The sequence below is a fragment of the Panulirus ornatus genome, chromosome 38 (assembly GCF_036320965.1).
Source record: "Panulirus ornatus isolate Po-2019 chromosome 38, ASM3632096v1, whole genome shotgun sequence".
Classification (NCBI taxonomy): domain Eukaryota; kingdom Metazoa; phylum Arthropoda; class Malacostraca; order Decapoda; family Palinuridae; genus Panulirus; species Panulirus ornatus.
The window spans coordinates 7,357,128-7,370,754 of NC_092261.1; positions in this window are offsets into that span (position 1 = coordinate 7,357,128).

Genomic DNA, 13,627 nt, shown 5'->3' on the forward strand with positions numbered 1-13,627 from the left:
AGCGTCTTCGCCGCCACCGCCCGTCCTTCGGCACCACGCCACTCATTCACCCCTCCCAAAAACGCTGTGTCGTGCGCAGTAATGTAATCTTGTGGGAAAGTATTAGATACGCTTTACGCTTTTCCTGTTTCCCTTTAACGAACTGGACCAGTTATTTAAGATATATCATGGTACGCGTGCGCTTTACGCGAATGGAATCTATAATGTTTTAGGAAAAGGAGGAAAGACTGAAGGAAATTATTTGAAAAAAAAATTGTTATCGGTAAGACTGTTAATCTAGTGATACCTGGCGCTGCCGAGGTTACTGTTCGTCTCCAGAGATCGTCAGGAAACGGGGATCGTCTTGGTGCAGGGTCAGTTTGGGTGAAATGTCGTCATCAGTTCGGTATGGTGACCGAGTTCTGACTCAGACGTAAAGTCTCGAGAATTACAGGTGACCTGTGTGACGATTAGCATCACATTGGTTATATCTGAAGTTGCCAGGGGATCTGTATCATGTGTGTGTGTGTGTGTGTGTGTGTGTGTGTGTGTGTCTGTGTGTCTGTGTGTGTAATTACCCACCTCTTCAGTATTCTCTGCTATCGTGCAGTACAGCCTTGTAATCTGTGTGCTGTTTACATTTACATTCATTTCCTCTCTTCCGTTGTCAGTTTTCATCCAGTCTCTCCTGGTATCTCCTCACTCACGCGCGCGCACACACACACACACACACACACACACACACACACACACACACACACACACACACACACACACACTTGCCTCCTTTCCAATACCTGTCACATTGACCGCCCATATCACATTTCCCGTTTTCCCAGAAGCCTCTACAAACTTTGACTCCCGCCTCCGCCAAGAATTGGCCAGGCAGTCCACCAGCCGCGGCTCTCGAGACAATTATATCTAAAAGCCCGTCTTTATCACGCCTCTTAATTAGAACATAATCCAGTAATGCCAGCTTACCGTCAGTACCCCCTCGCCCACGTATACTAATGTATGTCATTCTTTTAAAGAATGATAGTAATAATGATGATAATAATAATAGATCTAATGCTTGGCGCGGGCAGAGGGCGCACAGCTCACCCAGCTGTTCATCCATCCTCTGGTTGGTGGATAAAGTGCGTACCAACTTCGACTGGGGCAGAAGCACCCACACAGCCGTGACCTGGCCTCGCCAGCCAGTCGACAGCATGTCACACGAAATCTTAAGATTTACGTGAGGAAATCGTGATTTAGATTTTTCATCACCGTAGACTTTATTGTTTCCAGAGAACGTGGATGAAGATCGTCCACACCTTTCGTGTCCGTATTGTGAATTACCCCCGGCCTTGCTTATCATCTGGAGACTCCGGCCGATTCCTCAACACCTGGAAGGTAACATTTTACCCAGCTACTGAGTTACCTCACCTGACGAAGGTGATAGTCGAGAACCTGTGACGGCGGCTGTTATACGCCCTCCTCCTCCTCCTCCTCCTTCCATTCATCCTGCTGAAGAAGGCCACTGATGACGAGGTCATCGGATGTTCTTGACAACACTAGATGCAGACGTGCTCTCAGAGGCCGTGGACGCGAAGAGCTTTTTTCCTTAATGTACCTCATGAGGGGGAACCATTAACTGGGATCCTCCGCGATGTATATGATACACGAACATGTTTCAACAGTACCTTATCCATCTATCTTCCTCGTTCTTCAGCACAGCTTGAAGCCTCCTTCAGGATTCCTGACTTGTGGGTCCATCTCTCAGGTGGAGAGGTTGGTGACCGGGGTGTGTTCCCAGGGCGTTTTACCTTCGCCAGTTGCTTCGTCAGCGTCTTAAGAGAGCATGGTGCTCCCAAGGTTATTGTCGTTTATGATTCGCCAGGTTTGTGTGTGGTAAGGAGGGAGTTGTTGACCAACCGTTCCCCGAAACTCCTAAGCTGATGATATTTCCCGAAGCTTCTCTACCTGTGGGAGCCGAGGGGTACTTTCAGCTCCTGCAGAAGGCGGTGGAGGAGGAGGCTTCAGTGATAGTAACAAGATCGAAGTGGGATCGACACAGCAAGTATGCCGCTATCATCTACGCAACGGCTTCAGATGTGGGTAGTTGAACACCTCGATTGAATGTGCCAAACTATGCGGTGTCAACTCGTCGATGTCAGGCCAACGAAAAGTTTTGCCTATAGTGTTGTCAGACCTCACTATAAGCCTGGCAGCGTGCATCGCTGCCTGTGTGCATTATAATTTCGCCCCGTCCGTCGTCATCACAGAGAACTCTACGGACCTCAAACAGTGCATGTGAGCATTATGCATACTCCCATCTCAATCAGCCCTCACCAAGAACCCGCCGCAGTGAAGCGGTCCATTGTGAGCTTCATAAGCCCCCCCCCACCAACCCATCAGCCTTCACCAGGAGATTCGCAGTCTTCAGGAACCTCCCGCAGCGACAGAGTTAACAAGACCTTAAGGAGTGGGGGGAAAAAAAAACTCGGCACACAGTGTTGACTGTCTGCAGCAGGAAAAGAAAGGGTGCACAGCTCATACCAATGCTGAAGGGCGTCTCCTCGAACTCTGGTGACGTAGACGACCCGGACTAACGATACAGTCAGCTGAAGACCTCTAGGATGTGTCTACGACGACCTTCAGGAAGACAGAGGACCTCTCACCCTACTCCCCTGGAGGATGGGTGGTCACCGAAGAGGGGCACCCGTCATCAGCACCTTGCCGTCGTAACCCGTGTTGTAAGACAACCCCCCCCTCGCCATACTGTCTTAACGTGTGATCGAAGACACCCACACCACGATGTATGTCCTAACGTACTGGAAGTTCTAAGACGCGAGTGCCATGTTATTGCATGATCTAGGACACCAGCGCCATGTTATCACATGATCTAGGACATCAGCGCCATGTTATCGCATGATCTAGGACACCAGCGCCATGTTATCGCATGACCTAGGACACCAGCGCCATGTTATCACATGATCTAGGACACCAGCGCCATGTTATCGCATGATCTAGGACACCAGCGCCATGTTATCGCATGATCTAGGACACCAGCGCCATGTTATCACATGATCTAGGACACCAGCGCCATGTTATCACATGATCTAGGACACCAGCGCCATGTTATCACATGATCAAGGACACCAGCGCCATGTTATCACATGATCTAGGACACCGGCGCCATGTTATCACATGATCTAGGACACCAGCGCCATGTTATCACATGATCTAGGACACCAGCGCCATGTTATCGCATGATCTAGGACACCAGCGCCATGTTAGCACATCATTTAGGACACAAGCACCATGTTATCGCATGATCTAGGACACCAGCGCCATGTTATCGCATGATCTAGGACACCAGCGCCATGTTATCACATGATCTAGGACACCAGCGCCATGTTATCGCATGATCTAGGACACCAGCGCCATGTTAGCACATCATTTAGGACACAAGCACCATGTTATCGCATGATCTAGGACACCAGCGCCATGTTATCGCATGATCTAGGACACCAGCGCCATGTTATCGCATGTCCTATGGGGGAAAAAAAAAACAACACACACACACACACACCACGTTATCTTGCCGTATGATCTGTAGACCCCAGCACTACGTTGTCGTCTGATGAAGGCCACCTGCGCACCGTGTCATCCCGAAATGTGGTTTATAAGACATGTGCGCAGTACCACCACCTGGTCTCAGGACACCAGCATCATAATGATCAGGTCATGCGGCCGTCGGCATATATTAGCGTCGCCATTGCTAAATATGCAGGACGCCGTCCCTGGCGGTCACCTGAGACACACATACATACATACATACATACATACATACATACATACATACATACATACATACATACGGCTTTCACCTCACCTGACACCCCCGTCCTGCACCTATCCTCACCTGACCCGACACCAACCTCCATCCCATATCTCTACCTATAGATTGCGATCATTGTGTTTTCCTCCTCCCTCTCTGCTCTGCTGGCAGTGGCTGTATCATCTTTATAAAACTCTCTTAAAATGTAGCCGTGAATATGACTTGAGAGACGGAAGCGTCACTCGATTGAGCCACAAAAGGTAAAGGAGGAAAAAAAGACTTGGGGTGTTATAAACCTCTAGAGACTGAAAGCCAACTAAACAGTGCGTGGAAACAGTGGAAAAAAAAAGGGGGGCGAATAAAAATCTGTGATTCATAAGCAGGGGATTTTCCAATAGAACTCTAAGGAAATAATCCCCACTCTACGATTTACCCATGCGATCACCTCCCTGCCTTCCTTTGAATACTGTGTTACGTTTTGGTCGCTGTCCCTCGACTGGGGATCCCCGAATTAAGAAACGAATCCTTTGAGAGTCGGTCTAGACAATTTAAACGTATTTAGCTTAGGAAAGAAAATGTACGGGGATGACTGATTACACCAATTCAAAATGGTCAAGAGCTTTGGATAATCTTGCTCTAAGAAGCTATTTAAGGATAGACTTGTCTGATTTTTACTCAGAAATGGATATATAAACTCGTGGGCAAACATTTTGATTTGAATGAGGAGAAAGTACCTATTCTTCAACAGGATTATTCACATATGGAATGACTAGTCGATCAGCGAGAGTAGTTGAGCGCAGCGGAATAGACTCAAGAACGTCATTTCAGGTTCACGACTAAGAGCATTCGCGCCTCCTTGGTTACGTGTAAAGTTAACACCCAATCCTCCTTAGATGATCTATATGACTTTCTGCTCTTAAGACGCTCATCTCCGCGCAGCTGGTCGCTCTCGGTGTCACAGGCAGGCTCACAAAGGACTCAGTTGTCTGCTGCAGTTTGAGTTCCTCTGTAATCATTTTGCCTAAGTGCATGACACACTCTATTTATCTATGACTTTTGAGTCCACAAAAATACAATCTCTCCTTCCCACACATAAAACACTTGGAGAACACACGACTCGTTCTTCGTAACTACTAGCTTTTTCTGCGGTTATCGCTCCGCTCTAGCCCCCTCCTTTTCGGCAAAAAAATCCTCGTCGTAAGCACTCGTAAGTTGGTTAGTAAGTCCAGTCTAATCTCTCGTTCGTCCTGTTTTTCGGCTGCTCACGTATAAAAGCAGATAAGCGGATGGTAGGAGGGTTGTGCATCCTTCTGCTGCAGGCTGCAAGGACACTCTGGTCGACCACGGTGTGATATGTTCTGGAGGTACATAGATACCCAGACCACGCAGACCCCGAGGTCCAAGCGAGGCGGAGACAAGAGTTCCACTGGCCTTACGTAGTGACCTCCGTTCCTTTGCTTACAAATCTGTTTATCGTTTCTCTCCTTTTCCCTCTCCCTCTCACCCACCCTATTCTGCTTCCTCTTCTTCCTCTTCTTCTTCCTCCTCTTTCTCTTCTTGCATTTCTTCTTCTTCTTCTTCTTCTTCTTCTTCTTCTTCTTCTTCTTCTTCTTCTTCTTCTTCACTCTGCATGTATATAATGCAGCATGCTCTAGAAAATGTCTATGGTGCTTGTGTGTTGTGTAGGTTACTTGTGTATAGTGCATGTATAACATGTATGGTACATGTATATTATGCATAGTGCTTGTATAGTTTGCACGATGGATGTAAAGTATGCGTAGTACATGTATGTGCACATGCTTGTATGATATGCATGGTACATTTATGATATACATGGAACATGTATGTCGTACATGACGCTTGTATATTATATATGGTGCACGTATGTTATGTATTGTGCTTCTATGTCATGCAAACTGCAAGACACGAAGGTCCTGTGTGAGCGAGTCATGAATGACCATCACAATACAGTCCCCTTCCTCGTACATACTCCTCAGGGACAGTTGTCTCGGAACTTCACGCGTCCTGTTGCTTGTGGTTGCGTAGTACACTGTCGTGATCCCTGGCATATCGGCAGCATGTGGCATCGGGTGCCTCACCTCCTAGCTTCCCCTCCTCATCTACCTTTCCTCCCTCACTTTGTACCGTCATGTCTGTCTTCCCCTGAGACCGACCTGTCTCCGTGATTGTTACTGAATGAAACTTCCCGTCTCTTTCCGTTATCAACGGCAATGACCCTCCTCACGGTTCTGTCTCCCTGTCTCCTTCTCTCTTCCCTCTTCATGTGTGAGTGACTTTCTCTCCTCTCCCCCCCACCCAGACAACCAAATGCACTCATACTAGGACGGTTCAACGTTGTACTACCACACACACACACACGCACACAATTCTTTGGAACTCGCTGCGTCATCATTTTGCCCAATGTGCGCCTCGTTTCGCTGCAACTCCCACTGTAAAAACTGCAAATTTGGACGCGGCTTCCTTGTGGATCAGATGGAACCCAGTTGAGTTTAACGCCTCAAAAAACCCATTTTCTATCACTTGCACTTTCCAAAGCGCATCACCAGTTTTCCCTCCTCCCTTAATAACTCTGTTCCTCCACCCAGCACAGTAAACTTGCTGGGTATTATCGTGACATCTCATCAACACTAGAAACCCCCACTGGACTCGAGTGACTTAATGAGTCACTTAAGAATCTGGGAATCATGTTCGGATGACGAAAATTCTTCTCGTTAAAGCCATTGTTCCCTGTAATGAAGTACTTGTGCTTTCACGTCTGGGAGAAGGTCTAACTGTACTTAAATGACAGAATCGAGTGCAAGGCTTTTCGACTTAGCAGTTGTCTTCTACCCAGTCTGATTTCAAAACTTGCGTCCCACTTGCCCTACGCCTCTGTGTTGCTTCTCACTCCTTGTTCTGTGGATATTCTCTGGTGGCTCTTTCGAGGACTGGCTGGCTGCCTGTATCTATTTCGACCATGGGTCCCCACATTTACAGCGCTCAGCGGGCCACAATCAGCCCGCCAGATGTTCCCACGCGTTTCGTGGACGTGGCAAGAGTTGAATTGACGAATCCATTGGTTATCCTATACTGATTTTCTCTCAGTTGGTAGGTAAATAAGCGTGATTAGAATTCTGAAGTGGGCAGTTGTGCAGTTCTTTTCCAATTAAAAACTCGACAGTGCTTTATTTTTTTGTGTGTGTGGGTAAGAGAGAGAGTGGAATATTGTGGATGCTTCTGTTGTGTAGGGGTCCAAGAAAGTACGGTTCGCGGACCAGATCACCCTGGAAAAGACTTTGTATATCAGGCTGTATCTATGAAACGTTTGAGGACCTACGATCTGAATCACGTAACAGTCGTGTAGTTATTGCAAAATGTGGTTACCCTGTGGACTCTTGACAACTCGAGAATGAGCCGTTGCGATGCCATCTACTTTACTTCTACTGCTAAGCTTTGGAACTGTGCTTCCTCGTCTTTCCAAGCATATACAACCTGACCCTTTTTAAAAGGTAATTTTTTTTTCCAAATTTTTTTCTTCTATTTCATTGCCTTTCCTGTCTGCTAATTTCCTTTATCAATATGCATCCTTTTGGGCCTGTCTTCGACGAGGACTTTTGTTCATGACCTGAACGTCTGACATGATGCAAAGGTGAATTACTTCTCAGTCGTCAGGATGTGATATAGTTGTCTGTACAGAGACGATTGGGGTGGGGCGTGAGTCAGCCGTTGGAGAATGTCGTGATTCACTCAAGATCTTCACGGCTTTAAGAGTTCAAGATTAAGATGCCGGGTTATCTCAGTAATCTTAATTCCGTCAGTCTTGTCACTGATAGCTTGATTCTCCTTACTTTCATGTTAATTACGTTATGAAGGCTGGCTGTTATCATGGTATCCGTGTAATCAACTGTATTGTAACCCCGAGTTGGCTGGTTTGGTGATTTGGTTGGTGGTTCTAATCACCCACCATGGGAATTAAGGCTGACGGCAGCAGGTTATAAACCAACCAAACGAAATATCTTGAGTACCGTCCGGTTGCTCACGGTGGATTGGAGACCGTACACGCTCTCACTAAACACGTACGTGATGTCAGTGTAGGGAGTAGGATGTCAGTGAAGTCATTAGCCCGTGTCGACATCGTGACATCACCTTTGGGGGACCACCAGCCAAGGGTAGGTGCTCTTAAGGAACGACGGATCGAGTGATACTTATCTCTTAAGGACCAATCAGCGAACGGTACTCTCGCTAACGACTAATCACCGGCCGTTATTCGTACTTGGGAACCAATCAGCTCTCGCGACCCTCTCCCTTTCGCCCTTCTGGTGAGGATCCGTTGAATTACGATGAGGGAAGCGTGTTACAGGTGAGCGATAGGAACTCTACGGTATGCTTTAGGAATGAGCAGGAGAAGGCGCCTCCTGGCCAGCAGGGTGAGCGTAGGACTTTCCCAATGGGTCAGGGGACTAGGGTGATTCCCCCCCCCCCCCTCCCCCAAGTCAGGACCGGTATAGCCTAACTGAAACATCGCCCGATGACCGTATTTTAAGCCAGTCTGCCGCAAGACGGACTTTAAGAGGAATGATTTGACCAGAACCACCACACACTCTGCCATGCTACAAGAGGCCACAACCACCGCATTGTGATGCACGAGGCACAATGAATGACGTCAGTTAAGAACAGTGCCATTCAGGTTGAACACGGTGTCAACAACCTGGGGATGAACACCCCTGTTCTTCATGAACCAGTGTCCCCTTATGTCACTCAGCGGTTGATCCCTTTGCTGGTGGTGGAGGGGGACTGGGGCTTTTACGTTCCTAAGCCTCTTTAACAGCATCGACTTTTGACCTGCTAAGTGGATAAGTTAGGCTTCGAGTCCTTCCAGCGAAGGCTGCCTCAGCAGACGTCTAGCCAGAGTTCCGAGTTCCGTCGGCCAAGACCGCACTGGCCCGCAGGCAGTGTACACTCCCACAAGTCAGTAAGAGGAAACTGGCCGAGTCTTGGATTCCCCTCGCCAGGGCATCGCTGGCCTCTTGAGGTCTTGCTTCACTGACACGTTACCCACAGCAGAGCGGGGGCGGCGAGGTAAACTGACCGGATATGCTCAGTGGGCGTGTGGATGGGATAAAGCGTGAGTAAGCAGCTGGTAATTGTATGAGGGGCTTCGTGGTGAGCCGTCTGAGATTGCTGACCGCGAACACGGGAACCTTCAACCCCAGGGAAGTGTCGTATATTGATCTATTGGCGGCGAGTAATTTTCTCCTGCCTTTCCTTATCTCTAAACACATTATCGAGTGCTTGTTCGTATGGTCGTTATTTTTCTTTTCATGGCCGAACTGTAGCGGGGTAAAGCCTCAGACTTTAACCGTAGGGTACTTCAGATTATGAGCCAGGCTCTGCGATGCCGCTCGTTGGTCCGCAATGGTTTCTGCGTGTGTGTGATAAACTTACATTCGAACCATAGGACCTAAAGGCCCCATGTTTTTTTCGGGCTTGGGTACTGAATTCAGATTTTGGGCAAGGGTCTGAAGCCACCGGAAATATGGCCTTAAAAGAAACGTTTTGAGGACAAACAACAACTGTTGGTTTTCTAGAAAGCCTTATTCATTACACTTAAACCATAGCACTCGTTCAAAATGAGCGACCCATGAGGAGTCTCAAAGTTATGATGAGAGTAACTTAGGATTAAACCTCAGGGTCCAAGGGCAACTGAGATCTGGCCTTAAAGGCCAACAAAGGCCACCTTTCAGATTAATATAAAAACTTCTATAAAAGCCATCCTCCCCCGTGCAGCCCCGGGCACCCTTGCTGGTATGTCACCAAATTCAAAAGACGAAGTGTTCGAGAAGGTTGTGTCCTCGCATTCCAGGCATCCTGGACTGAGTTAGTCTTATTTCAGTCGGTGGTGTTGCGTAAGTATGACCTTGGATGAGTTTGTGGCATTTGTGAGCTGTGAAGCTGTATAAAAGAGCAGTTTGTGGGTGTTTTTTTTTTTTTTTGAGTTATGAGGCCACATACTGTGCTATTGGTGACTGTTGTGTGTTGTGAAGAGACACAGTGTTCTCTTGTTAACTGTTGTGAGGCGGCATAGTGCCCTCTTGTTCACTGTTGTGAGACGGCATAGTGCCCTCTTGTTCACTGTTGTGAGGCGGCACAGTGTTCTCTTGTTCACTGTTGTGAGGCGGCACAGTGTTCTCTTGTTCACTAGAGGCGGCACAGTGTTCTCTTGTTCACTGTTGTGAGGCGGCACAGTGTTCTCTTGTTCACTGGAGGCGGCACAGTGCCGTGTTGTACATGGTCTGCATTGTTACGTGCGTGTTATACATGGGCTGCATTGTTACGTGCCGTGTTGTACATGGTCTGCATTGTTACGTGCGTGTTATACATGGGCTGCATTGTTACGTGCCGTGTTATACATGGGCTGCATTGTTACGTGCCGTGTTGTACATGGTCTGCATTGTTACGTGCCGTGTTGTACATGGTCTGCATTGTTACGTGCCGTGTTATACATGGGCTGCATTGTTACGTGCCGTGTTGTACATGGTCTGCATTGTTACGTGCCGTGTTATACATGGGCTGCATTGTTACGTGCGTGTTATACATGGGCTGCATTGTTACGTGCCGTGTTGTACATGGTCTGCATTGTTACGTGCGTGTTATACATGGGCTGCATTGTTACGTGCCGTGTTATACATGGGCTGCATTGTTACGTGCCGTGTTATACATGGGCTGCATTGTTACGTGCCGTGTTATACATGGGCTGCATTGTTACGTGCCGTGTTGTACATGGACTGCATTGTTACGTGCCGTGTTGTACATGGTCTGCATTGTTACGTGCCGTGTTGTACATGGTCTGCATTGTTACGTGCCGTGTTATACATGGGCTGCATTGTTACGTGCGTGTTATACATGGGCTGCATTGTTACGTGCCGTGTTGTACATGGTCTGCATTGTTACGTGCGTGTTATACATGGGCTGCATTGTTACGTGCGTGTTATACATGGGCTGCATTGTTACGTGCGTGTTATACATGGGCTGCATTGTTACGTGCGTGTTATACATGGACTGCATTGTTACGTGCCGTGTTGTACATGGTCTGCATTGTTACGTGCCGTGTTGTACATGGTCTGCATTGTTACGTGCCGTGTTGTACATGGTCTGCATTGTTACGTGCCGTGTTATACATGGGCTGCATTGTTACGTGCCGTGTTGTACATGGTCTGCATTGTTACGTGCCGTGTTATACATGGGCTGCATTGTTACGTGCCGTGTTGTACATGGTCTGCATTGTTACGTGCCGTGTTGTACATGGGCTGCATTGTTACGTGCCGTGTTATACATGGGCTGCATTGTTACGTGCCGTGTTATACATGGGCTGCATTGTTACGTGCCGTGTTATACATGGGCTGCATTGTTACGTGCCGTGTTGTACATGGTCTGCATTGTTACGTGCCGTGTTGTACATGGGCTGCATTGTTACGTGCCGTGTTATACATGGGCTGCATTGTTACGTGCCGTGTTGTACATGGTCTGCATTGTTACGTGCCGTGTTATACATGGGCTGCATTGTTACGTGCCGTGTTGTACATGGTCTGCATTGTTACGTGCCGTGTTGTACATGGTCTGCATTGTTACGTGCCGTGTTGTACATGGTCTGCATTGTTACGTGCCGTGTTGTACATGGTCTGCATTGTTACGTGCCGTGTTGTACATGGTCTGCATTGTTACGTGCCGTGTTATACATGGGCTGCATTGTTACGTGCCGTGTTATACATGGGCTGCATTGTTACGTGCCGTGTTGTACATGGTCTGCATTGTTACGTGCGTGTTATACATGGGCTGCATTGTTACGTGCGTGTTATACATGGGCTGCATTGTTACGTGCCGTGTTATACATGGGCTGCATTGTTACGTGCCGTGTTGTACATGGTCTGCATTGTTACGTGCCGTGTTATACATGGGCTGCATTGTTACGTGCCGTGTTGTACATGGTCTGCATTGTTACGTGCCGTGTTATACATGGGCTGCATTGTTACGTGCGTGTTATACATGGGCTGCATTGTTACGTGCCGTGTTATACATGGGCTGCATTGTTACGTGCGTGTTATACATGGGCTGCATTGTTACGTGCCGTGTTGTACATGGTCTGCATTGTTACGTGCCGTGTTATACATGGGCTGCATTGTTACGTGCCGTGTTATACATGGGCTGCATTGTTACGTGCCGTGTTGTACATGGTCTGCATTGTTACGTGCCGTGTTGTACATGGTCTGCATTGTTACGTGCCGTGTTATACATGGGCTGCATTGTTACGTGCCGTGTTGTACATGGTCTGCATTGTTACGTGCCGTGTTATACATGGACTGCATTGTTACGTGCCGTGTTATACATGGGCTGCATTGTTACGTGCCGTGTTATACATGGGCTGCATTGTTACGTGCCGTGTTATACATGGGCTGCATTGTTACGTGCCGTGTTATACATGGGCTGCATTGTTACGTGCCGTGTTGTACATGGTCTGCATTGTTACGTGCCGTGTTATACATGGGCTGCATTGTTACGTGCCGTGTTGTACATGGTCTGCATTGTTACGTGCCGTGTTATACATGGGCTGCATTGTTACGTGCGTGTTATACATGGACTGCATTGTTACGTGCCGTGTTATACATGGGCTGCATTGTTACGTGCCGTGTTATACATGGGCTGCATTGTTACGTGCGTGTTATACATGGGCTGCATTGTTACGTGCGTGTTATACATGGGCTGCATTGTTACGTGCCGTGTTATACATGGGCTGCATTGTTACGTGCCGTGTTATACATGGGCTGCATTGTTACGTGCCGTGTTGTACATGGTCTGCATTGTTACGTGCGTGTTATACATGGACTGCATTGTTACGTGCCGTGTTATACATGGGCTGCATTGTTACGTGCGTGTTATACATGGGCTGCATTGTTACGTGCCGTGTTATACATGGGCTGCATTGTTACGTGCCGTGTTATACATGGGCTGCATTGTTACGTGCCGTGTTATACATGGGCTGCATTGTTACGTGCCGTGTTGTACATGGTCTGCATTGTTACGTGCCGTGTTGTACATGGGCTGCATTGTTACGTGCCGTGTTATACATGGGCTGCATTGTTACGTGCCGTGTTATACATGGGCTGCATTGTTACGTGCGTGTTATACATGGGCTGCATTGTTACGTGCCACGTGCCGTGTTACGTGCCCGTGATGAGGTCTGGCATTGTTACGTGCCGTGTTGTACATGGGCTGCATTGTTACGTGCCATGTTATACATGTGTTAACCAGCTTGATGTAAAACTTTCGATTTACAGCTCGACCTGTAAACTCCCTGTTGTGATTTACAGTAGGTCACGATGCTCGCCATGTTCGAGTGTCACGGTTGTGATTCGTCTAAGAGTGAGATGTTCCTCAGCGAGACTGTGCCTCTTTCCCTCCCTTGGCGGTGAGACAGCCCCACATCCCTCCCTCCCTCCCTCACCCTCGACGTGTCACCACAAACAGAGGCGGAGACCGGTAGCGCCACGGTTTTACCATATTCACCGCCTGTGGTGCGAGAGAGTCAGTCTTTGAGATAACGTAACCTCAGCGTCACACAAGTGTTGTATGACACGCGGATCCTCAAGGCATTGTTACCAGTAGCTTGATACGCACGGTGTCCTTCCTGGTGTTGCTGTATGGCGGGTCGTCTCCCCCTCTCCCTCCTCCGCTATCCTAGGTGAAGTCGTAGGACTGCGGACATCTGTCCTCGATGGCCTCTGGCTGGAGAGGCTTCTGATCCCGCCAGGGGCCCCGTAGCACCTGTGA